This window comes from Bos javanicus, chromosome 15 (genome assembly GCF_032452875.1).
Source record: "Bos javanicus breed banteng chromosome 15, ARS-OSU_banteng_1.0, whole genome shotgun sequence".
Taxonomy (NCBI): domain Eukaryota; kingdom Metazoa; phylum Chordata; class Mammalia; order Artiodactyla; family Bovidae; genus Bos; species Bos javanicus.
The window spans coordinates 59,937,242-59,964,432 of record NC_083882.1 but is presented as its reverse complement, the minus strand read 5'-3'; the positions used below and the strand labels follow the sequence as shown (position 1 = coordinate 59,964,432).

At 37.9% G+C, this 27,191-nt stretch overlaps 1 long non-coding RNA gene across 4 annotated transcripts in view; it reads right to left on the bottom strand.

Annotated features, from left to right (window-relative positions):
- Positions 1-9,952: 9,952 nt before the first annotated feature.
- LOC133226911 (uncharacterized) overlaps positions 9,953-27,191 on the bottom strand; it is a 76,242-nt gene continuing 59,003 nt past the window's right edge. For all 4 annotated transcript variants that reach the window (XR_009729658.1, XR_009729661.1, XR_009729660.1 and 1 more), the window contains 5 exons: positions 26,421-27,041; positions 25,467-25,553; positions 21,360-21,439; positions 13,177-13,283; positions 9,953-10,052 (listed from right to left, as the gene is read on the bottom strand). This is a non-coding gene — a long non-coding RNA (uncharacterized LOC133226911). The remainder of the gene's footprint in view (positions 10,053-13,176; positions 13,284-21,359; positions 21,440-25,466; positions 25,554-26,420; positions 27,042-27,191) is intronic.

Below are 27,191 nucleotides of genomic sequence, written 5' to 3'. Positions count from 1 at the left end.
ATATTCCCTCTTATGCAAAAAATATATTATATCTTATATATAATCATATATATTAATTATATATAATCTTATATATAATTGTATATATATTATATCTTATAATATTAAATAACAAGCTACTCCAGCAATCATTCCATATCAGTATTCACAGATACCCCTGTTACTTTTGCTGCTGATTAGTGCTCCAGTGTGTGGAAAGAGCATAGTCCACTCACAAGACCCCTTTCTGCTAGTCCTGTGTGTTGCTGCCAGTCTTTTGTACAATCTAGAGTATTTTCTCAATTCGTTCCACCCTCTCCTTCCCCAACTGTGTCCACAAGTCCATTCTCTATGTCTGTGTCTCTATTCCTGCCCTTCAAATAGGCTGACACGTATACACTACCATGTGTAAAATAAATAGCTAGTGGGAAGCGGCTGCATGGTACAGGGAGTTCACATCAGTGTTCTACGATGACCTAGATGCAAGGGATGGGGATGGTGGGAGGAAGGCTCAGAGAGAAGGGATGTATGTATACATATAGCTAATTCATGTTGTTGTACAGCAGAAACTAACACAACATTGAAAAGTGACTGTGTATTTGCCTCTTGCCTGGAAAATCCCATGGATGGAGGAGCCTGATAGGCTGCAGTCCATGGGGTCGCTAAGAGTCGGACATGACTGAGCGACTTCACTTTCACTTTTCACTTTCATGCATTGGAGAAGGACACGGCAACCCACTCCAGTGTTCTTGCCTGGAGAATCCCAGGGACGGGGGAGCCTGGTGGGCTGCCATCTATGGGGTCGCACAGAGTCGGACATGACTGAAGCGACTTAGCAGCAGCTCAGACGTGTCTGAGTCTTTGTGATCGCCTGGACTGTAGCCCACAAGGCTCCTCTGTCCATGGAATTTTCCAGGAAAGGATAGCAGAGTGGATTGCCATTTCCTACTCCAGGGAATCTTCCTGACCCAGGAATCGAACCTGTGTCTCTTGTATCTCCTGCATTGGCAGCTGGATTCTTTACCACTGTGCCACCTGGGAAGTCTACTCCCACAGGCAAAAAAAAAGAAATTAAAAAATAGAGCAGCTATCTGTAAATCACTTGCTTTTATCACTCTGCTTTATTGTTCTTGAAACCTGGACCATTCCAACAGTACCTTGATCATTAACTTGCTTATTTCCCGGTATAGACACCAGGAAGCCAGATATTTTGTGTGTTTTACTATACCTGCATTACCTAGAAGAGTGCCAGGCATTTTCAGAAGCTCCTTCATTGAATGAGTGCTTTTGCTCTGCCCCTTTAAAATATCTTGGTGGTTAATGACTTTTGAAAAGGAAGATGAGGAAGTAGTCATTATGGTAAAAGGAGATAAGCTGCAAAGGTGGTGATTTTCCATTTCATGAGACGAAGAGGTGTCTTCTGCCTGACATAACTTAGCAACAAGCTAGGGCAGACAGTGTGTGGAGTGGGAGGAAGAGAACACTCGAGGAATCGTAGAAGCAAAGTATTGTAAACATTCAGAGCTGGGATTTTTATTCTGATTCTGTTACTTAGTAGCCTATGACCTTGGACAGATTAGTTAACTTCTCTGACCTGTGGATTCCTATCTATAAAACTGCAACAATAATAGTTACCTCATAGAATTGTTGTAAGGATAAAACAGGATAATCTATTGAAAAGGCTTAACATATAGCATATGATATCAATGAATATTAATCATCATTGCCATTACTATTAGAGGAAAACAATATTTAAGTCCTTCTGGAATCTGGATAAACACAGTGAGAATATTATACTTTGCTGTTGTTGAGGATGTAGGGTCATAATGTAACTAGACACTGACTCGACATTTAGAAAACAAATATGAATCAGAGTTAATAAGCACTGCAGATAAAGAAGCCAAATCTCAAAATGAGACCTGTTCCCAATGTGTTGGCCCAGTGCTGTTTATGACAGAAGAACAACAGTAACGTTAGCTACCTTATTATTTGACAGACATGATATGCTAGATGCTTGCAATGCAATATTTCATGCTATCTAAGTACATTAAAAAACTTCTTTTCAGTACCAGTGCTATTTGAAAGAGAGAACTGGTTAAGTCATTTATTAGCTTCTAAGACCAAAATTTGATTTCCCTCCATCCCCAGCTAAACTGTAGTCACATAAGAAAATCTTGAGGGAAAAGAAATGAGCAATAGTAAATTTTGATATTCAGTAAGGAGAGCAGGATCTGGAAAGTCTGCATAATGATGGCTGTTTTGGAGACTGGGCTCCAGGAGGACCACACTGGAAAGGCCCAAGTGCCATTGTATGAACTGGGAAAGAAACAGGAAGGCTACACAGGCCCTCAAGGGTGCTGGAATGTAATAGGGTGTCCAACAGGAGAGGCTGCAGACACCAACTTTGCAGCTTTGTCCCGAGAGAGGTCACCATAACTGTATGCAAATACTCTGCACTTGTGAGGCCTATTCCCATGTGTCTCCCCTCATACACTCTCTCCTAAAAACAGCAGAGCACAGGATAAAAGGGTTTCTGTGTCTGCAATGTTTACACAGAATCTACTAAAGCTGCAATGCTTGATTCATATTTAATCACCAGATAAAAGTCAGTCTTGTAACTTCCAGGAGCTAGACAATGCCCCAAGTGAAAAAATTTAATGAGGCCCACTTTTTACTTTTACTAGGGGGACAAATGATTTTTAAATGTATATGTGCACAGTGGCCTCTGAGTGAAAAACTTAGGACCCACTGCTCTGATTACAAGATGCAACCTTCCTCAAACGCAGGGTTTGATGAATAATGCATCAGCATTGATGGAGAGGTGGTAAGAAAACAGCAGACAACAGTCAAGGAATCAAGGGAATAAAGGGAGAACAGAGCAAATGGGCTCTATCGTCCCTGATTGTAGGAAGAGATTGTATCGCTCTTCTGTGAGTGTGTTAGGACTGAAGTTAGAACTGCAGAGTCCTAATGGCCTTTTAAAAACATTTTATTTAACACTGTATGTTCAAATACTTAATTAAATGTTTACTAGTAAACAGACATCAGATGCTTCAAAATCTCACTTAATGTAATTAAACTACATATATTGTATGCTCAGACAACTGTGCCTTGGCTTTGAGAATTCTTTAGATACTCATGAAAATCCATATTTAGCATTCTAGCATACTTTTTAAAGTAGTCTCTTGGTAGCAAGAAACTACTTCCATTTTTTAATGTCTCCCTAAGAGAGAGAAGAGTGATTAAGAGGAATTGAAAAACACAGGAAGGACCATAGAAACGTAGATTTCATCTGTATTCACTATTGGTGTTCTATCTATACCCAGATATCTTTCTTGGCATTTCCTGTGTAATGTCATTAGGACTTTGCCTCGCAGTCATTACAAGTAGGAATGTTATCTATCAACTTTGAATCTCTTTTATTATTATATGACTAAGTATTTGTACAAATGCCAACCCCTTCAATATACCACTAAAAAAGCAATATTATATAACACATGCACATTATATTAATAATAAAAAATGAGTCATCTTTGTATTGGGTTTTTTATTGTTATTCATATATTCCTCTCTTTTAATTATTCAAGTAATGCAGGAATAAATTCTTTATGTAAAAAATTAAAACAAATTTCAGCAATAGGAAAAAAGCATAGGTCTTGAATTTTTTTATCTTAATTCCTTCCCCCCAACTGCCACTATAATTGTTTCGTTGTGTATTTCTCTAGACCTTTTCCTTTACTTTTACAAAAACCAAACAAACACATAAACGTGCATACAGTCTGGACTTCCCTGGCAGTCCAGTGGTTAAGACTCTGAGCTTCAAATGCAGGGCACAGTTTGGATCCCTGGTCGGAACTAAGATCCCACATGTCACTTCTTATGGCAAAAAGTAAAATGCATATATGATATAGTATACTGATAGCTTATTTTATTTAATAGACAAATAGAATCGTACTAGGTATATTGCTCTGTAACTTACTATTTTTACTTCCTAGGATGACTTAGGATCTTTTTATATCACTACACATAATATCTACCATATTTTTGGAGACACACAATATACCAGAGTTTGTATCACTACTCAAGAATCGATGAATTTAGATTGTTTATAAATTTTCGCATTAGTGAAAATCCATGTATGAGACTCATTGTGAGCCATATCATATGTATAATGTATAATGTATACATATGTATAAAGCCTTATCATATATATAATCTTACAAGTGAGGGACACAAATGCAATTACTGGGTCTAACAAAATGCTCATTTTTATTATGAACAGGCATCATATTTGCCTCCCAAATGGGCTGTACATACTTACATCTATTTCCCCATATATTACCCATAATTTGATTATGGTAATCATTTTTTAAATGTTTTGTTTTACATTGCATTTTTCTAAATAATACTGAAGTTGAAATTATTTCCATATGTTTTTTTAGCCAGTTCTCCTATGAGTTGCTTGATTATAGGTTTTTGGAATATTTAGATATTTCTCTGACCTTTCTTTTTAAAATTTTATTTAAGGGATTTTTTTCTATAACCTAGATAGCTATGCTATGTTTTATTTTATTTTGGCATGTATTTTCCCCGTATACGACTTGTCTTTCTATTTTTCATACTGTAGAAGATTTCAGATTGGTGAAACAAAATTATCTTTCTTTTTTAAAAAAATTTTATTTTATTTTTAAACTTTACATAATTGTATTAGTTTTGCCAAATATCAAATGAATCCGCCACAGGTATACATGTATTCCCCATCCTGAACACTCCTCCCTCCTCCCTCCCCATACCATCCCTCTGGGTCGTCCCAGTGCACTAGCCCCAAGCATCCAGTATCGTGCATCGAACCTGGACTGGCATCTCGTTTCATAAATGATATTTTACATGTTTCAATGCCATTCTCCCAAATCTTCCCACCCTCTCCCTCTCCCATAGAGTCCATAAGACTGTTCTATACATCAGTGTCTCTTTTGCTGTCTCGTACACAGGGTTATTGTTACCATCTTTCTAAATTCCATATATATGCGTTTCCCTAGGAAGGCATTTATTTCAAGGTTGTAGCCATATTTCTCAACATTTTCTTCTAACACTTTTTAATTAAATATAACATGTAGACAAAAAATAAATCGTTAAGTATATAGTTCAATAAATGACCACAGAATGAACAGAACTATGTAACCTCAACCCAAGTTGTATCTTTGATAAAAATTATTTATAATTTTACTTGATTATCTACAGATTCTTTGGGGACATTTTAGTGTATAGAATCATTTCTGTGAATGAATAGTCTAATTAATTCCTTTCCAACCTGCATACATTTATTTATTTTCTTGCCTTATTTCACTGGCATGGTTATGCAGTACAATGTGCAATATGAATGATAACAATCGGCATCTCCTCTCTCCTGTCTGAATTTAGGGGATGAATTTTCAGCATCATTTCATTAAGTAAGATACTTGTTGAAAGATACTCAGTATTAGATGGAGAAATTCCTTTTATTTTTAGTTTTCTATTTTTAAAGTGTGAATTTATGATATTTTTGCTTGAGTGTTTCTTTTGAATCATTTGAAATTATCATTGTCCTTTGTTCTATTAATATGTCATTCCTTATATTCATTTTCAAACATTAAATCAATCTTGCATTCACGGATCAATCCATCTTTATCATAATACCATATGTCTCCAAACTTTAAAAAATATATTTCATTGGAATTCTCAAGTATTTTGTTTAGAATTTTTTTATGCTTTTGAGTTTGGGAGGGACTAGGTTATCTTTTCTTGCAATATTTTTGTCAGGTTTAGTATAAATATTATGATGGCCTCATGAAATTGCTCTCAATTTTTTTATTTTCAGAAAAGTTTTATATACAATTGCTTTCTATAATGGCAAATCTAAGTTTGGAATTTTATTTTTGGGAAGATTTTAAATTACAGATTCAATTTCTTTAGCTGATAATAGTAAGATTCAGATATTCTCTATCTTCTTATGTCAGTTTTAGCAGGTTTTATTCTAGCAGAAATATGCTCATTTCCTCTAAATTTTTAAAATTATGATCATAATTTTTTTATAATATCTTTTCTACAAAATTTTCTGTGTGATCTATAATTTTTTTGTTATTTTTGATAGATTTGTATCAGACACACCACGAAGTTAACCATTTGCTATGTCACTTTTCAATTTTGAGCAGTACTACTTCTCTAATTAGCTTTTATAGTTTGTTATATAACAAATATATCTGTCTGTCTGTCTTTCTACCTACCTACCTATCTGTCTATCCATCCACCATCAGTCTAGATTTTTATCCATTTGTGCAAACTGGGAGACTTTTAGAACTCAAGTCTATCACTTACGGAAAGTCTTTTTGAATAAATTGTTAATTAATATCCTCTCTTCTTATTTACACTTTTCTCACTTAAAGGTATTCTCAGTTAAGTATTTCACCTCCTAAACTGATTGTCTGCTTTTGTTATATTATCTCTTATTTCTAATTATCTAATATCACCCCAGTCAGGGTCCCAGTAGGAAATAAGTATTGAATTAGAATAATTCAAGGAGATGTTAATATAGAAAATGTTTTACATGCAGCACCCTAGAATAATAACATCCAAACTATCACCATTGTTAGGCCCAAGGGATCAAAGAGGGAGTGGCTTATTTAAAAGGTCTTTTCTTTGTTGACTTAAAAGGTCTTTTTCCTTTTCGCTATTTTAAAACTCAATTGTACTTTTTATTCAGATTCCACGAATATGTCCACTGATACTGTTTTAGGACATATCACTAGATTACACATTAAATGTACTTGTCTCCTTAGTCTCCTCAAATCTGTGACAATTCCTCATTCTTTCCTTGTCTTTCATGATTCTGACAACTTTGAGGGTTTGCTCAGTTATTCTGAGGACTGTCTCTCAATCTGAGGACTTGCTTGATAGTTTCTCGTTACTGGACTGAAGTTACACAGTTTTGGAAAGGTAACACAAAGTGATTATTTTTTTCCCAATACATAGCAAGGGCCACAAATTGTCAATATGTCATTTTACTAGTGACGGTAACACTGATCACTTCATTATGGTGCTGTCTGTCAGGTTTCTCTACTATAAAATGATTCTTTTCCTTTTATAATTAATGGATATCCTGAGGGAGATACTTTGAGTCTATACAAATATCCTATCTCTCCTCACACTTACATTTCCTAATTTTATATTCCTTTGGTAGATCTTGATTGACAATTATTACTGTAAAGTTCTAATTAGATTTTCCATTTCCCTCATTCCACCTACATTTTTTAATTGGATTTCATTTTTAAGATAGCTGTCTCTTACCCCCAATTATATTTAGTCAATTATTTATTTATATCAGCACAAAACCATGGAATTTTTTTTTTTTATTCTGTGAGTTATAATCCAATATTCCTGTTGTTAATTTTACTCCTCCAATTATTTCAAATTAGCCACTGGGAAAAATAAGACATCTTTGGCCACTGAAAGAATCTTCTGACTTGTTTTACAAAAATATCCAAAGGGTAAAAAAGAATCTAAATAGCTTTGAGGAAATTTTTCATTATACCTAAGTTTTATGCCATTCTATCATCATTAGTGTATGAGATAAGAGGAAAATATTTGCTATAAAGTTCTCAAAATATATATTACCTAAGGTCATTTTCTTTATGTATTACTCAGGTATTCTGAAAAGAACTGACATAATGAACTTAAGCATGAGTTTGTCGTGACTGCTGCTCAACAGTATCAGTGAACATGGAATAAGTTAACATGGTAAAAGGAATACATAATGTAAATAATCATTTACAAGGTAGCAGTAATTTGTATTTGGAAGAAAAAATAATCTGCATAGTTTCAAACTTGTAAGAAAGGATAGATTTGGTTGGGAACAAATAAATGAAAAATTCTAGGAGGAGAAGATCAAGATGGTGAAATAAGATAACCACATACTACTCTATGTGGAACAATTCTCACTAAAACTAACTGGAAACTGGCAGGAAAACTCCTATGCAACTCAGGGTGTAAGAAAGACACACACATTATCAGGTAGGAAGGGAAGAAATGTGATCAGGTCAAGATCTGTACCCCTGGGAAAAATCTCATAAAATCGGAAATTTTACAGGCAGACACATACCTTGGGGAGTGAACAGGTCGAGCCACAGATTGGGTGTTCCAGTCCTGGGGTCCTATGCTGAGGAGACAAGCTCCTTTGGCTGGTTGGAGGACAGCTGGGGCAAACAGCAGGGCTAGGGCAGGCTGGACTTCATTAGCGAGGAGCACACTTGTTGGCTAGCCCTCAAGGTAGGACAGAGAGAGGTCTACTCTTTAGCAGATGCCTGGTTTCAGGAGACTGCTTCGCTGCTCTAGTCCAAGTGGACACTCCAGCCCTGCTCACTCCACACCACAGCAGGGCACTGGATCTGAGCGGCCATGACTAGGGAAAAGCTAGACCACTGGAAGCAGATGTATCCTGGTCCCAGGGCAGAGCCTGGGTTGGGTGGCACTATCTATTGTTGATGCTTATTCAAGAGTGCCTAAGAAGCTATTCAGATTTCAGACACACCCTGCTCCACCACACTTCACCCCTGTAAATGCAGAGAGATCACAAAAACCCTGGCTGCCCTGCAGAGCAGCTCCACAACAAGGTGGGAGTGGTGGAGGGTGGAGAGAGTGATCAGCTGTGGGAGACAAATGGGACTTGCCCATGAGAGCTCTGCCCTAGCAGCTACCAATTTCCTGTGACAGCTTTGCAGTGAGCCCCAGCCTGAGCTGAGCTAACACTCTATGGGTTATTCAACCCCATCAGTCTAGTTCAGTCTCTCAGTCATGAGACAATTTGCAACCCCATGGACTGCAGCACACTAGGCTTCCCTGTCCATCACCAACTTCCAGAGCTTACTCAAACTCATGTCCATCAAGTCGGTGATTCAATCCCATAGAGGCCCCATTCAATTTATGCCACAGCACAGTACTGGCTCTAGAGTACCTACAACCAAAGAAGAGACTCTCTGTTCAAAACCTTCCCAGTTTCTCTATATGCCAAACTGCTTTATATTCCATAGATGTTGGCTTAGGTACCACGTAAGAATTTTTCCCTGACCATACAAGTTCACTTAGGTACCATGATATACTCTGTATCCCAGGAGATATTTTTTCTACTTCACTTATCATAATCTGTAGCATTTTTTGTTTTTTTCTGCTCTATCTGTTCCTAATTAGAATAGAATTTTCAGTAGGGCAGAGACCTCATCTGTCTTTTTCATATCTGTGTGCCCAAAGGATAGTGCTTCTTAGAAGGTACAAAATAAGTAGTCAATATTGGAATAAAAGAATATATGGATGAATGGTCAAGTATTAAGGGAAAAGACATATGAGGATTTATTGATAATTAAATACAGTATAACCTTGATGATCATGATAACCTTGAGCATCATGATGATCATGATGACCAGCATCCAGTGGATCATGCTAAAAACCCAGGACTTCTGCTTGATTCCTTTATATTCCTGACCTTGAAAGTCCAATACAACAGTAAGTTTCTAACTTTAATACATCCCAAATTTCACCACTTCTTCTCTGCCATTGATGTTGCCAAATAACCAAATTACTACTATGATCTACTAACTCTTTTTTCTTGCATAAATCCTTCCAAATTCTTTGCTTTAAATAAACCCCAAACTCTCTACCACAGCCAAGGTCTTGTACAAAATTCTCATTGTCTAGCATGCTCTTGTACATTCATTCTCTCTATATTCACACCAAGTTCTAAGTGCGCTGGTCTTTAAAAATATAAGGTGCAGGCACCTTACAATTATTACTCAAACCTTGTTTACCCTCCTTGCTCCTTACACTAATATTCTCTCATGAATCTCTAACAAATTACCTCCTGTCACATTCACTCTCTAGCCCTTACCTAGGTTTATTTTCTATACAGAGTTTAATTAATATATGAAATTATTTCTTTATTGGTTAACTTGCCTTGGGTGATCAGATGTAAAGCTCTTCAAGGTGAGGAATTTTGTCTTTCTTGGTCATTACCACATTCCAACTATCCAGATGACTTCTTGCTACAACTAGAAAATATTTATTGAAAGTATAATGAAATGAAACTCTTCAGATGGGAATCTTTTTACCACTTTAAAAGTTATCATACTTCCAGTCATGTGTATTTTTTAGTACAGATGAAAATACCAAAGAAGGAATTTTAAAGCTTGTCTTTTTTTGTTGGCCATGCTGCGAAGCCTGTGGGATCTTAGTTCCCCAACCAGGGATCAATCCAGGCCCTGGGGAGTCAAAGCATAGAGTCCTAACCACTGGACTACCAGGGAATTTTCTAAAGCTCATCTCTTAAGAATTTTTTCTCTTCTTTCTTAAACTAACAGTTGAATCCTTCTTAATCTCCTTGTCCTTTGTTGAGAACGCTTTCACTTACTTTCTTAATTAGGTCAAATGACTCTACTGCATACTCTTAAAGCATCATGTAACTTTCCATACAGTGCTTGACTGAGTTTTAATTTACCTAATCCTTCAAAATAAATTTTTCCTATGCCTATGTCCTTTACTAGCCCCTAGCTCTATGAAGATAGAGATGATATATATTTTAATTCACCATTTAATCCAATGGCGATATGCTCAACATCTGGCATATCTTATGTACTCAGAATATTTCTTCAAAAAATAAAGGACCCCAAGTGTCATTCCACATTGTCTAGTATAGAATACATAAATATGCTTTTAGTAGTATAGATTCACACTTTAGGAATAAACTATCGATCAACAACATGAACCATCAGCTTAGTTCAGTTCAGTTGCTCAGTCGTGTCTGACTCTTTGTGATCTCATGGACTGCAGCATGCCAGGCTTCCCTGTCCATCACCAATTCCCGGAGCTTGCTCAAACTCATGGCCATCAAGTCGGTGATGACACCCAACCATCTCATCCTCTGTCGTCCCCTTCTCCTCCCACCTTCGATACTACCCAGCATCAGGGTCTTTTCAAATGAGTCAGTTCTTCACATCAGGTGGCCAAAGTATTGGAGTTTCAGCTTCAGCACCAGTCCTTCCAATGAATGTCCCGGACTAAACTCCTTTAGCACTGACTGGTTGGATTTCCTTGCAGTCCAAGGGACTCTCAAGAGTCTTCTCCAGCATCACAGTTCAAAAGCATCAGTTCCTTGGTGTTCAGCTTTCTTTATACTCCAACTCTCACATCCAGATGTGACTCCATATAACATCATATCCAGACATGACATCCAACATGAACCCTACATATATTATTTAATTGGTTTGTCTTTTTTTAAAAATTTTTCTCCAAAGTAAAACTGGGAACATAAATCTGACTAACCTGATTTATGCCTCTCATAATTGAATTCTATGTAAGCATGGTTATTATTTCATGCAACTAAAGCTCATAGATTTACAAAAGGAATGAGCTTGTTTTTTCCTCCCATATTGAATTTAATTCCTTTTGAAGTATGTAATGAGTGCTATCATTTCACTTCACAAGAAATCTTTCATCTATTAACTAACAAAGAACCTCCCCTTCCCATTCCCTCTAGGTACCATTCCAGTCATCAATATTTGGGTCGGTTGAAGGAGGAAACAGACAGAACAGGCTCCATCTTGAAAGCAGGACTCCATCTTGGGCTGGACTGTGGACTTTGAGCTCTATGCCCAGTATCTATGAAAACAACATACCAACTGGAAAACCAGACCCCCAGATGGAAGAGCCCCAGGGCTTGTACCTAGCCTCTCTGTCGCCTAAAAGAATACCCTAATTATCTGTGTAACAGAATAGAATCATAAAGTCTATTATGATTATTGGGGTATGACCACAGACCTATTGATAATTGTCCACTGTTAACTACCTAGGCTTAAGGGTAGGGTTAACAAATCACGGGTTAACTTTAACTATATCTTTCTTTTCCTTTGTCCAGACTAGTTTCAGAGAATTTGGGGAGGTGGGTTTGAGCACATACACTGAGGGTATATAAGGTTTTCACAAAAACTGGTCGGGGTCCTTGGCTAAGAGGAGACTCTGTCTTGGGTGTGCCAGTGTAATAAACTGCACTCCACTATTTGCATTGTCTTTCTGAGTTTGTTTCCTGGAACGTGTGGCTACAACACTATAGGTATGCAAAATGCTTTTATAAATTGATTCCAACAATTGACAAATACCTTTTCAGTCCTATTATATCCTAGCCATTGAAATATATTCTGTGTATCAAAAAATAGCATTTTTTTTAAATAAATGAAGTACTGGGAAAGGACAGTTGATTAAATATTTTTGCATTTAGTCTTCCTCTCACATTTAATGATTCATTCTTAGCAGTGTCAGCATTGAATACAGGAACATAAAGTTAAGTTTTCTCAAAAGGTTGAACATTTTGTCATTTCCTGAAAGACTAAAGAAAATCAAGCCCACCTGGCCACACTAGCTTTCTATCCTGGAAATATTGTAACTTGTACCCGAATCTTCAAACCAATTGAGAACTCAGAGAAATAAAAATATTTAAAGAAATTAAAGATCCATTATTATTGTTTAAGGTTTTTTTGTTTGTTTGTTTGTTTGTTTTAATTTTCAGTCTGGGAAAGGCTTACTCATCTCACAAGTATTTCTTTGGTCTATCCTATGAAATAAAGTTAATTGAAAATATGAAAATAGTTTGTTTTATAGGTACAAGCTCTTGTGTATTGTAATACTTGTGTATAGTAGAAACAAATGATTAAATCTAATTGTCCAAAGATTTTGGAAATGGCAACATAGTCATGTAACTAGAGGAAGCCATGAGGCATATCCTGAAATCTTGGATATAGTCTCTATTTTCAAATCAAAACAGGGATATAGAAAGTCAGCTCAAAGAGACTGTTAATTCTAAGACAAAAAGCTAATCTGAACATGAATCTGAAGATTTATAAAAGCACAGACACACACACACACACACATCCTACATATACATACATGTCTGTGTGTGGATGTGTATGTGTGTTCATCTTAGCAAGGAAAGGGCAGGAAATATTATGTTTATTTTTTTCATTTTTTTAAAATATTATGTTTAAAAATGCAAGTAGTGAAAAAGTCAGAGAAAGACATTACTATGATTTTAACACATATCTAATAAATGCCAAGTACAGAGATTGGTACTGAAGCCACAGTGGTAAATAAGAGAGATATGGTCCTTGACCTTAGGTAACCTACCACACATATCTTTCCCCTATCCATCATTGAACAATAGAATGGCATCTTCAAAGGCCATGATGTTGAAAAGGGTTTGCTGAGTTCCAAGTTACAGCTTATGGATCATCCTATAGGGCAAGGTAGGAGTGGTAGGAAATTAGACAGATGAGTGGTTAAGAGCACAAAGTCAGATGTTATATATTAATCTAACAGTGAAGGAAAAGCACTAGAGTTTTAAGCAAAGAAACAACAGCTTTCTTTGTGGACAATATTCAAGTCTGGTCTGTTGGGCAGGCATATTCCATGAGAACACCAATACCATTACATAGCTAGCTCTGATGGCTTGGAATCCAAGAGGATCAAAATAAATCATCTGTAAAGTGCATATAGTCTTTCCCTAATGACTCAGCAGTAAAGAATCTGCCTGCAATGCAGGAGACCCAGGTTCAATTTCTGGGTCAGGAAGAACCTCTGGAGAAGGAAATGGCAACACATTCCAGTATTCTTGCCTGGAGAATTCCATGGAGAGAGGAGGCTTGTGGGTTACAGTCCATAGGTTCTCAAAGAGTCAGACACAGCTGAAGCAAGTGAGCATGCAAAGTGCATGTATTATCCCATAATATTCACTCAATAAACATTAGTAACCAGAGAAACAGTTTCATAGGATATAGAAGACTGGGCTTCCTGGAAAGAAGATTCTGTATTGGAGATTAACATGCAAGAAGCTTAAGGCACCCAGGATCTGCACATAGGGAGGGCAAGGGACGGAAGGAAGCAATGTTGGGCAGAGAGAAGTTGATTCTTTTTCAGCAAATGGTGCAGCCGTCCCTACAGGGGAGCTGTGAAAGCCCTCCAGAGTTAGCCTTCCCTTCATTAAGGAGCCCTGGCCTCTAGCCTGAGGGATCAACAAGTCATTGATGTTCAATCGCTAAGTAGTATGCGCCTCTTTGAGACCTCAAGGACTACAGAACACCAGGCTTCCCTGTCCTTCACTATCTACCTGAGTCTGCTCAAATTCATGTCTATTGAGTCAGTGATGCTGTCTAACCATCTTAACCTCTGTTGCCATCTTCTCCTGTCCTCAATCTTTCCCAGCATCAGGGTCTTTTCCAGTGAGTTGGCTCTTCACATCAGGTGGCCAAAGTATTAGAGCTTCAGCTTCAGCATCAGTCCTTCCAATGAATATTCAGCTATTCAGTGTGGATTTCCTTTAGATTGACTGGTTTGATCTCCTTGCAGTCCAAGGGACTCTCAAGGAGTCTTCAAACCACAGTTCAAAAGCATCAATTCTTCGGCGTTCAGCTTTCTTTATGGATCCAACTCTCACATCCCTACATGACTACTGGAGAAATCATAGCTTTGACTAGACAGACCTTTGTCAGCAAAGTGATGTCTCTGCTTTTTAATGCACTCTCTAGGTTTGTCATGGGTTTTCTTCTAAGGAGCAAGAGTCTTTTAATTTCATGGCTACAGTCACTGTCTGCAGTGATTTTGGAGCCCCCCAAAATAAAATCAACCAGTCACTGGATACAGGCTGCTCTACTAGAAGCAGCCTTCTCTGGCCTAAGGTGATTTTGGGAAAGGGATTGTCAGGTAAGAGCTGTCAACAGCCATATCCCAGCAACTGAGGGCATCAGCCCTGAAGAGGGACCAATGTGGCTCAGTACAGTATCATTTACATTCATTGAAAAGAAAGGTAATATGTCCTGGCATTTCTCTTCTCTCTGGATTCCTCTCCACATTCAGCCTTCTCAAAAGGGACGTTTCCCACAATTTAAAAAAGACCCCTTGTCACACTTCCACTGCATTTTCCACCCGATTCATCACAACAATTTTTCTTCTTTATTCCTTCCATGTAAAGGCTTCTGGACTTGGTTTGCTACCATAATTTATACACAATGCAGAGATGATGTGTCCTTTTCAAAAATGTGCTTTTTCTTAATAGCTTCTCACCCTTTTAACCAACTTGACAAACTGCCTCAGGATATTAAAAATGATATATTCTCACCTGGAGGGAAATGTTTAAAATATAATTTGAATAGGTAGTTAAGCATGTTTCCCTGAAGGTGTTATCATTTGGTAATTTGATATTTTAATATCAAATGTAAGTTCTTGACATGGCCTGCCCTTTCCAGAGGAGACCCATAAAAATAACATGTGTCTCTGAACAATTTCCTGGCTGAGGCAGGTTGTATTTTGTGTCCCCAATTATAATTATCTTCACTGCATTGTAAAGAATGTGTTGTACACCAAATTCTCTATTAACAATCACAATGTGTAGAAATTATCTTCATCCTAGAACATCTCAAGGGTCTGGGCTGTTTGTATATGATAACAGCTCACTGAGATCTAAATTATGGAAAATTCAAAGAAATGAATAGGAAAAACACTGCTATTTTACCATCAGTTTTTAAAAGAAATGTAATTAAAATGTAAAACAAGGCTCTCTGAATCAATCTAGTCAGATGAAGAAGGAGGAGGGGGAGGGAAAGTAGGAGGAGAAGAGAAGGAATAATACCAAGGGAAATATGAGCAGAAGCATCCTGAGGTTTTGCCTCAAAAAACAGAATTAGTGAATTAAAAAAATAGACACTCTTTTATGCCATTAAGAATAATCAACAATTGGATAAATAATATTTAAATGTTTAAAAATATATGAATAAACTATAAAACTTTTAGTACTCTAAAATTTAATTTGAAGGGAACTACAAACTTTAAATAATGAGGCAAAAGTCTTGGCAGGCAAGGAAATCAATTCTTAATATTTAGGACACTGAGCTTCTAAAGCTCCCCTCACTCATAATGCAGACATTGATTTTAATTTCCTTCTCAATTAACAAGGCCTTTTTTTCACATTATGTATAAAGGTTAGAGTAAAATGACTGAAAAAGGATATATAAATAAACTAAAAAGGTGTCTATAAAAAAGATATATAAATCAGAGAACTAAAAAAGGATATATAAATCAGATAAATAACTTTGAGCAGTTATATGATGAACTAAAGGCTATGTGAGTGGAAAAATTCCAATATATGAAATACAGAAATGTGAAGGAATGTGTACTATTATTCTGTCAATCACTTTTCAGGGTCCAGGGAATACAGTAATACTTTTTAAAAATGAGCATGACATGAGAATGAAGCTAATACGAAGAGGCAATAGAGACAAACAGGTCTCTAAGTGTACTGTTTTTTACAAAGTTGAAAAACAAATAGCAGATGTTTTTCAATGTTCAGGAAAATGAAGAAGATGTTTTGGAAGGAAAATTATATATAAGGCAGGACTCTTTCATTTGTAAGAGATAGAAAACCTTCCATTTCCAAACCTTTAAACAAAAAAAAATAGTACTTTAATATATTATGTAGCTCAAGATTCTTAGAAATAAGTGGCTTTAGGAGTAGCTGAATCTAGGTGCTCAAAAGTCCTCATCCAGACTAAGACTCGCTTTTCTGATCCCTAGGCTATGCTTTGTTCTTTGTGGGCTTCCTTCATACTTCCTCCTGCCAGCAAAATAGATGTTAAGGCTTCTAAACTTGCATTATACTGTCTTAGCAACTGCATGAGAAAGAATGTTGCTTCTCTAGTCTTTTTATCAGAAGCCGCCAGTATTAGTTCTCAATGGACCAACTTCAGTCAAGTGTCCATCCCTATACCAATCTCAGTAGGCAGAGGGAAGCCATTCCTATGTTCAATGCTCATCTGGATCCCATAGAGTGAGAAAATGGGAAAGTGGAACATTCTCAAGAAAAATCAGGATACAGTAACCAGAAAATGGGAACAAAAGAGTATCTGTTTACTACCAAAGGTTAGAATAAAATAATTAAATCTGAATTCAGTGAAGGATATTTGGGAAGAAAGGGAGGTAAAAATCAAATACTGTCTTTCCTAGTGTTGACTCTTCATTCACTTTCACTCAGAAAAACTAGACCCAGATTTTTAGGAGGGAAGAAGTATGCCTAGAAAATATGTCTTCTCTTTTTTCTTTTCTTTCTGACCAATTTGCAGGTAAGTTGAAGACAGGGGCTTCCCAGGTGGCACATTGGTAAAAAATCTGCTTGCCAATGCAGGAGGCGCAAGAGATATGAGTTCAATCCCTGGGTTGGGAAGATCCCCTGGAGTAGGAAAGGGTAACCCACTCCAATCTTCTTGCCTGGGAAATCCCATGGACAGAGAAACCCAGCGGACTACAGTCATGGAATCTTAAAGAGTCTGACATCACTGAGCACACACACAAATGCACACACACACACACACACTCACTCACTCGGATATAACCCATGCTGATACTTTGTATTCTGTATTTGATGCTTTAGTGGATTGTATCAAAGCTTTAAACTTCCAAGCAGTGACAATGAGTGGCATTATACTTGCGTGAGTGCTAAGTCACTTTAGTCATGCCCGACTCTTTGTGACCCTTTGGACTGTAGCCCACCAGACTTCTCTGCCCATGGGATTCTCCAGGCAAGAATACTAGAGTGGGTTGCCATGCCCTCCTCCAGGGGATCTTCCTGACGCAGGGATCGAACGTGGGTCTCTTACATCTCCCTGCATTGGCAGGCAGGTTCCTTACCACTAGTGCCACCTGGGAAGCCCAGCATTATACTTGCCCCCTTGTATAATCTCTGGAGGAGGGGAAGCAAGCAGAGAGGTGAAGGAGGTTACAATGGAAGCAGCTCTTCCCCCTCTTTCCTGTTTGCCCATTTCTGTTCCCCTCTAACCTTAAAAGAACATAATAAGGAATATGATCACTAAGCTACTGAAACTGACTCCAGACTTATGCTCTCCTAAATACACACAATGCCTTGGCTAACCTGTTGATTCTTTTCCTAGAAATGAAGAAGTAACCCCTAAAATCCCCCCAAAGCAATCCTGCAGGCAGATCACTGGGGCAAGATAATATCTGAGGAGACAGCCAGTCAGTCTGCCCACAGTGGAGATGCAGGACCTGATCTCCTGCCTCCATGATTCACTGGGATCCTTTCCCCTCCATTTTTCCCCTTAAAAATGGTCACGGATTGCCTGGTGGGCTGCCGTCTATGGGGTCGCACAGAGTCGGACACGACTGAAGCGACTTAGCAGCAGCAGCAGCAGGATCTTTGGACTTGGTCTCTGGACACAAGTCGCCATCTCCTCAGATTGCCAGCTTTTCTGATTAAAGCATCTTTCTTTTCTACCAACACTTGGCTCTGGAATTGGCGTGTGAGCAGCTCAACCTGGGTTAGGTTACAAGATACACAGAACATAATAATGAGGGGTAATTGTAATTATCCTGAACCCCATTAGCACCCACACCAGGCCACCTGAAAGGATAAAGGAACAAAAGTGGGGGGAAGCACACAGTCTAATATACAATAAAAAGTTATCATAATCCTTTCTTAAGATAACTTTAATATATGATTTTGTTGAGTTGTAATTTCATTTTTTCCCTGTTAGCTCTCTAATATGCACTTAACTTGATTAAAAAAAAAAGTGTCCTATACGATGAAATACTCCTTTTACTGAGATGTCTAAGGCACCTAGCCTAGACAGAAAGAGAGACAATATATCCCCCCCAAAAAAAACTAACTTGATAAGGTTTTTGACTTAACATCATGCAAGGCAAAAATGTGATTCAATTATGAAAAACATTTAAAAATTGAAAACAATAGTGTCTTAAGGAATACTAATAAATTACGAACTGTTAATGAACAGAGATTGATTATAACTATTGACCATATATATGAATATAGGTATCTCTAAGGTAAAACTTCATGTGACAAACTCAGAGTGACTTTCATAAGAGCAAGGAAGACTATATTTGTCTAAACTCTATCTGGAATAATCAAATGATTAAATTGGATGTGGAGGGAAAGGGAAAAATACACAGATAAGCCTCTGAGACTGCTTTTGCTATTATGGAGGACAGCAGGTCTGACACAAGACCAAAGTGTAGGTGGTGCCCAGTGATTCACTCATGAAACCAATTGAGAACAAGCAGGGAATGACATTTATAACCCAGATGCATGAATACCAATTTTCAGAGCAAGGGTAATAAGATAAACATGAAATTTTGACACATAATGATTTCTTTTATGAACTAATAAAATTATATACATATTCATATATTTTTATATATCCATAATTTTTATGTATTGAGAATGATCTTCAGAATAAAAATATGCATAATGAGCATTATTGGTAAGAGGAGCTTCCCATTATGGGTAGTTGGATGAATTATAGAAAAGCATCAGCTGAATTAAATGAGGCTACATTTCAGGCTACTAAAAACTTGTGTTTGAAATTACTGTGCTGTTTTCAGTGGTATTGAGCCATCATAGACAAATGGGCTTGGTGCCGCAAGGCTGCCAGTAAACAGAGGTGGTTCCTATTTTGTTTTTTAAAAAAGACAGTGATTAGCTTCATACAAACTTTAAAGCCTGACATGGATCTTAAGCACAATTTCATAATTATTAAAGAAATGGGCTCTTTGCTCTTCCTTCTTTGACAGACAGTTGCATCTTCTAGTGAAATACTATCCACCTCCCTGAGACATAGTCATGAAGGTCAGAGTAAATGGATTTGGCTATATTGGGTGCCTGGTCACCAGGATGCTTTTAATTCTGGCCAAATGGATATTGCCTCATCAATGATCCCTTCGCTGACCTCGGCTACATGGTCTACATGCTCCAATATGATTCCATAGCAAGTTATACCACAATCAAGGCCGAGAATGGGAAGCTTGTCATCAATGGAAAGCCCATCTCCTTCTTCCAAGAGCAAGATAGGGTGCTTGGAAGCACCCACATCAAATGAGGTGATGCTGGTGCTAAATATGTTGTAGAAACCACTGATGTCTTCATTAACTTGGAGAAGGCTGGGACTCACTGAAAGTATGGAGCCCAAGGGTCATCATCATTCCTGTCCCTCCTGCCACTGTCCACATGTTTGGGCATAGATCATGAGAATTATGACCATAACCTCAATATTGCCAATACTGTCAGCAATGCCTGCTCTACCACCAGCTGCTTGGCCCTCTGACCAAGGTCACCCAGGATGACTTTGGCAACTCATGATGCCTGCAACTCAAGCCACTGTCTATGTCATCCCTGCCACAAAGAAAGTCTCAGATGGCTCCTCTGGAAAGCTGTGGCATGCTGGCTGTGGGGCTTCCCAGAAGACCATCTTCCCTGCTTCTATGGGCATTGCTAAGACTAGGAACAAGGTCACCCCTTGAGTTAAACTGGAAACTCACTGGCTGGCATGGCATCCCATGTCTCAGCTCTAGTGTGTCATGGATCTGACCTACAGTTTGGAGAAAGTCGCCAAATATGATGACATCAAGAAGGAAGGTGGTGAAGCAGGCAACAGAAGGTCCCATAAAGGGCATCCTGGATGACACAGAGGAACAGGCTGCCTCCTGTAATTTTAACAGTGGTACATCCTCTTTCACCTTTGATGCTGGGCCTGGCATCACCCTCAGCGACTGCTCTGTCAAGCACATTTCCTGCTATGACAATGATCATGTTTGGCTAGAGCAAAAGGGTGGTGGGCCTTATGGCCCATGTGGTTTTTAAGGAATAAGAGCCCCCTGAACCACAAGCCTCAGTGAAAACAAGAGAAGAAAAAAAGAGGTCCTCAGCTGTTGAGGAGTCTTTGCCCCAGCTCAATCCCCCAACACACTGAGAATTATCCATCCTCAAAAGTTTCCATCCCAGACTTCCTGAAGAAAAGGGAGCCCATTAGGGAGCCCTACCTGGTCATGTATCATCAATAAAGAAAAATGTACATAGTCAAAAAGGAAAAAAAAGAAAGAAATGCTTTGCAAACATTTAGAAATGGACGTGGAGATCAGCAGGGACTAGGAAAAGTTTACAAAGGATGAGTCAGGTCAGTATAGCTTCATTCCCCTTTGGATAAAAATTCTAAAAAAGTGGCTTATGTTCACCTGGATTAAACAAGGCATTTGGCAGTCACAACAGAAACATAACCTCGATAATCTTCAAGGAAATAGACTTATGAGTGCCTAAAAACCATATCAAAGATCCTAGTTACTTGACTGATTAAATCTTAGAGCACAATTTCCTATTGTTTTTCAAAGATCTCTTTTTTTTAAAAAATAGCTATCACATTTGAACATCTACTATATGTTAGGCATTGTGATTATCCCTTGACATGAACTCTATACTCATAATAATCAAAGAGATAGTCTTCAAATTTTAACATTACCTAAATTATAAGATTGGGTCCAAGGTCACCAAGCTAGAGTCAGGAAGTATAAGCTTTTCAAATATGCAAAGTACATGAAGCTGTAGAAAGAAAAAATATATGTTGGATTATAGACTCAGGCTCTAATAGAATGTAAACTCATTAGTACATTAGATTAAATATAAGATTCATAGATATTAATATTTTTTTCAAGCTTATTGAGTTGGTAGTGTTGACATGGCTGCTGAGAAAATGAAAAGATTCTTAGGTCTTATTGTAGAACAAGACTATCTGAAGAAAGGGAAGTGGTATGCTTGTTTTTTTTTTTTTTTTCAATATTTTAAGTTCCAAACTCTATACCTTAATATGGGGTGCACCTATTAGGATTTTTTCCTTTTGTTAAAGACAGAGACTTCATATGCAAGGAGGGAATTTTTTATTTATAGAGCTGACAAGAGTTTTAAGTTAACCTATAAACCTGGAGAAAGAGCTGATAAAACCTTGACTTGAAGGATGGAAAATAGAGTCTCAGAGCCAGTTTCTCCTATATGCTTATCACTGCTCATTTTATATGTTGGTTTTATCCTCTGTTATTTCGTATAGGCCTTCTCCACTGTCAGAGGACATTTCTATTAAGAGTCTCAGATTAGCTGTTCCAGTGAAAAGAGAAAGCTTCTTTTGGCCCAACAGCCTGATGACAATCTCTGAGACTTCTGTTCGGCATGCTATAGCCATATAGAAACCTTTGTCCAATCACTATTATCTGAGAGATGGGGTAATATGGTTGGCCATGATTTAATCCTGTGATCACTTTCATGGCCAGTGGCAGCACAGAGTGTGGGGGAAAGCAGAATCTGTTACCAGAAGAGGATGAAGAGCTGGCTGAGCACATCACACTTGGTACACTAACCTTCAACGTGTTCTGAAAGGAACAGGGAAAGGAAAGAGAATTGAAACTCTGATGAAGACAAGATGAAGAAATAGAGATAGTTATTCTTAAAAAAAAAAAAAAAAAAAAAGGAAAGTTCAGAGAGACAAAAGGTTTGCTAAAAAAGGAAGCATAAACAATGTCTACACAGGCCAAGGGACAGAATCTAAATATCCTCATTAGAAGAAGGATTTCATTTTAAAGATGATTTCAACTTTATGGTATTTTAGCTTCCAAAGACCCAGAGCTGACCAAGGTATCTCTAGATGAAATAGAAACCTTGCCATTTTCGTTTGAAGGTATGTTTTACCACTTGCCAGGGGAAGTTGCAGATGGTTTATCAGTATCTGACAAATGGCTGGACTAAACTACTTTAACTAAGAGAGAAGCAATGGCTAAACCTAGATTTTAAAGTCAAATATAAACATGAATCCAAGTTTTGGTACTTATTATTTACATGAAAGCTTCCCTCATAGCTTAGTCGGTAAAGAACCTGCCTGCAATTCAGACACCAGGGTTCAATCCCTGGGTCTGGAAGATCCCCTGGAGAAGGAAATGTCAACCCATTCTAGTAAGTATTCTTGCCTGGAGAATCCCATGGACAAATGAACCTGGTAGGCTACAATCCATGGGGTCGCAAGAGTTGGACACGACTTATTAATTAAACCACCACAGCCCATCTATGTGAACTTGGACAAGCTGACTGCTTTCTTTTAGCCTCATTTTTTTTTATCACACCACATGACATGCCAGATCTTAATTTGTGGATCAAATCCATGCTGCCTGCAGTGGAAGCACAGTTTTAATTGCCGGACTGCTGGGGAAGTCCCTGGTCTCATTTTTGAAGTAGGATTATTATTCTTACCTTGCAGGACTACTGTGAGTGTTGGAGATAGCCTGTGGAGAATTTCTTGTTCGTTGATATATCTTAATAAATTATAGTTTATGTGTATAACTGACATCCTTGAACTATGGAAGCATGCCATATCCAGACCAAAATAAACCCTATGATACATAGATCATAGCTATGTAGGTACCTGTGGGTTTGGTATGGGAGAAGGATCAGGACTGGAAGGGTAACTGAGTGCATATGGCAAGAATGCACCATGAAAATGTATCAAGCCTGTCTGGCCTTGGAATACACAGGGAAACATAGGAATTTATGGTAGCTTTCAGAACATTTAGATTAGCACAGAGGGTCTAAACATGTATTTCATGGTGATTAAGTGAAATAATAAATGAAAACTTGCTTAGAATAATTTCCAGTACCCAATTAGAGATGAAGAAATGTTCATTATTGTTTCTACTAAAGCTTATCATATGCTCCCGTTCTACTAGATCGTGAGCTTCTCAAGACACAAACTATGTTATAGTAATCTATTTCCCAAGATTTGAGTATAAGGCATGGTGTTTTCTAGGCTCTTATGTAAAAGATAGGGGGAAAAGGAATTGTATCAGGAACAAAAAACACATTGAGGGCACAAAATAAAAATTTTGACACAAATCAGTGTGTGCAATTACATCTACAAGCTTGGAATAGAAGTGAAAGAAATGAACTCTGATTAGTAATAGAAAAGGTGAAATAAGCATGGAAAAAATGAGGATCAAAAATGGTGAAGGATAGGGGATAAAACTGACAGGCAGAAGTATGGCCTTCTAAGTCTTCATGTTCTAGATGCTGATATTCATGTAACTCAAATCAGAAATATATCAATAATCTCACAAAGATGTTCACTTTCCTCGTTCTATGTCTGTGTCTGATGCCTTCAGGATATAAGTTTCTGTGATCAGTTTCAGTCTGACATAACGTTTTCATATTCATTGCACTTGCTTTCTAAACCAGGGCTCAACCTATCAGTTAACAGGCACTTATGCCAGCTTGATTCCATTCAAATTACCTGCCTGGTCCCTGTAGACATTTAGTGTTTATACTCTCGCTCTAAATAAGAGCTTCCCAGTGTTTTCCACATCATGGCACACATAGAAAATGACAGCACTTTACTTGTGGAGTCATGGAACTAACGGAAGAAACTCCTCAGAAATTACCGCCAGAGTTCCAGCTGCCTCAGGCCCTGCCCTGCTGCCCTTAGGCTGGGGTAGGGGAACAGGATTTCAGCAGACCTGCAACCAACTAGGGCTATTAACAAAATAGGTCACTCCAGTTGGGAGGCTCTGCTGTCAACTCTCCCTATAAAGAGATACAGAAGGTTTGATATATTTGTTTGTTCAAGGTGTAGGGTAGATACCCTTCTAGGCACTGAGATGCAGCAGTGTACAGGACAGAGTCCCTGCCCCCTTCAAACTAGGTTGCTGCTGCTGCTGCTAAGTCGCTTCAGTCGTGTCCGACTCTGTGCGACCCCATGGACTGTAGCCTACCAGGCTTCTCGGTCCATGGGATTCTCCAGGCAATGGGTTGCCTGGAGAATGGGTTGCCATTTCCTTCTCCAATGCATGAAAGTGGAAAGTTAAAGTGAAGTCGCTCAGTCGTGTCTGACTCTTAGCGACTCCGTGGACTGCAGCCTACCAGGCTCCTCCATCCATGGGATTTTCTGGGCAAAAGTACTGGAGTGGGGTGCCATTGCCTTCTCCACACACTAGGTTACAAATGGTTAAATGACCCAGTCAAGTCTACAAGACTCAGGAAGCCAGGGCGAGAATCTGTATCCTCAGACACAACTCAGTTATTGCCAAGGGAAGAAATACTATAAGGTTTATAGTATAAAATTAATTTGTCATTCCATGATGAGGAAAGTGACTGCCAAGCTTTCTAACTTAAACTTTTGTCAAGGCACTTCCTTGACAAAACTGGCTCTGCCTCCACACTTCCAAGGCAGGGGGACCAGGTCCGATCCCCGGTCAGGGAACTAGATCCCACAGGCCACAACTAAAACATCCTCTGTGCTCCAACAATGATCAAAGATCCCACGTGCTGCAACTTAGACCCAGCACAGCCAAATAAATGAATAAAATAATTTTTAAAAAAGCTTGTCTATATGTCCCTATTAACTTGGAATGTGAAGAATTGTTCTTGGTTAAAGTTTACACTTGAAACTTTTATCAGTGAATATGCTCAAAGAAAGGAAAAAAAGATTTTGGGGGTCAGGTTTTCTCTCATACAGGCAAGTTAATATTTTTCCTGTGGGATCTTCAATATCAAATATCTACCATCATGTTTTTGCATGGATAACACTCCTGCTTACCATGGGGTAGTAGAAGAGGGAGGTGATAGATTATCACAAGCATTTCCAGGTGAGAAAGGATCCTTCTATCACTAAGATGAGGCAAGCCTGGCAGAAAGCACATTTAAACTGTTTAAGAAAGTAAAATTTTAATGCACACGATTGCTAATTACAGAGGCATGTTCAGTTTTCATTAAAGTGGGTCCCTAAGGATCTCTACTTGGGAACACTTTGTTAAATGATTTATTCAAATCACTCTATATAATTGAAAATAATAATCTGTCTGTCTTTATTTATTCAATGATTCAAACTTTTTCTTAATTTTTTATAATGAGTGGTGATGAATGATAAGATTATATAATTTTTATGTATTGAAGGGTTTTTCATATACTTCTATGTGGGTTCATGTAGATGCCTGTCCATCTAAAAAGCAGTTAATTTGTAAACATAATAACAAAGGGGCAAATATAACCATTCTCACTGACCCTGGATTATGTAGTTCATATTATTTCTATTATTGACACATTTTTATAAATGGTAGCAAGTCCCTTGCTAGAAAGGGTCAAAGGCATGAAATATGACTCAAAGCCCTTAACCATTCCAGACTTTACAGAAATTTGTAATTTACCTAAAAAATTGTCTGATTCTTCAACTACTCTTCAAATATTTAATTGTGATTTTAGTATAATTATGTTGACTTAGACTTCCAGTGTGTAGATTGGAATTTAATGTGTTATAAATACCTCCAGAAGCTAAGCATTTGGATTAGGTAATGATGCATATAATATAACTAATTAAGCACATTTTGGGCTTAATGCTGGATTAAAGTGTTAAACTGCACAGAAGAACAGAACATCAACCCTGTGAAAAATTCACAGTGATAAAAAGGATTTGAAGGATGACCCTTCGGGTTTTTTTGTACCTTAAAATTAGGGCCCATCAGTTTTGAAACAAGGGTGAAGTTCTATCTGTTACCTGCAAGGAGAACAGGATGGTTGTTTTTTGAGCATCTTCCATGAGCCAAGACATGGTGTCAAGATCTCTATCAGAGACTCTCAAATTATACAGTGCCTCTCAGATCAGCTGGGGACCTTGTTACAAAGCAGATTATGACCCAGAAAGTCTGGGGACAATGACACAACTTGACTTGGGCTGTGTACTCAGTTTTCCTCAGTAAGTTCCCATGCAGGGCTGATGCTGATGGTCCTCAGACCACACTTGGAGCAGCAAGCATCTCCACACCATGAGGCAGCATCTTCATTTTACATGTGAGTAGAGGTTGGCAAGAAGGCTGAGTGCTTTGAGCAGCATCTCTCAACTCTGCAGAATATTCAAACTCATAGTGGGATTGATTTTAAAAACCCCAGCTGTTTCTCTTATCCAGTACATTTTTCACATCCCTGGAAGTCAATAAGCTGAAAACAGAGATGACGAGGAAACTCCTTCCAGGGATTTTTAAATACAGTGAAGCTGATTCTTATTTTGGAGAAGAGTTTGAAACGCTTCTCATATCATTTCAATTAGTCTGTCCTTTCTACTTTGCTCTCATGAACATTTCTCCTGCTTCTAATGTGGTTGCTTCCTTTGAGCTGTGCCCTTTACAAAAATAAAAGGAAAAAGAAATAATGACTTGAGAAAATTTGACTGAGGAAATTATGTTATTCTAAAAACCATTTATAGAAAGCATAGAGCATGTGATTTATATTTAACACGACTTAATATTTCCTGACTCCATGGTGCAGTACA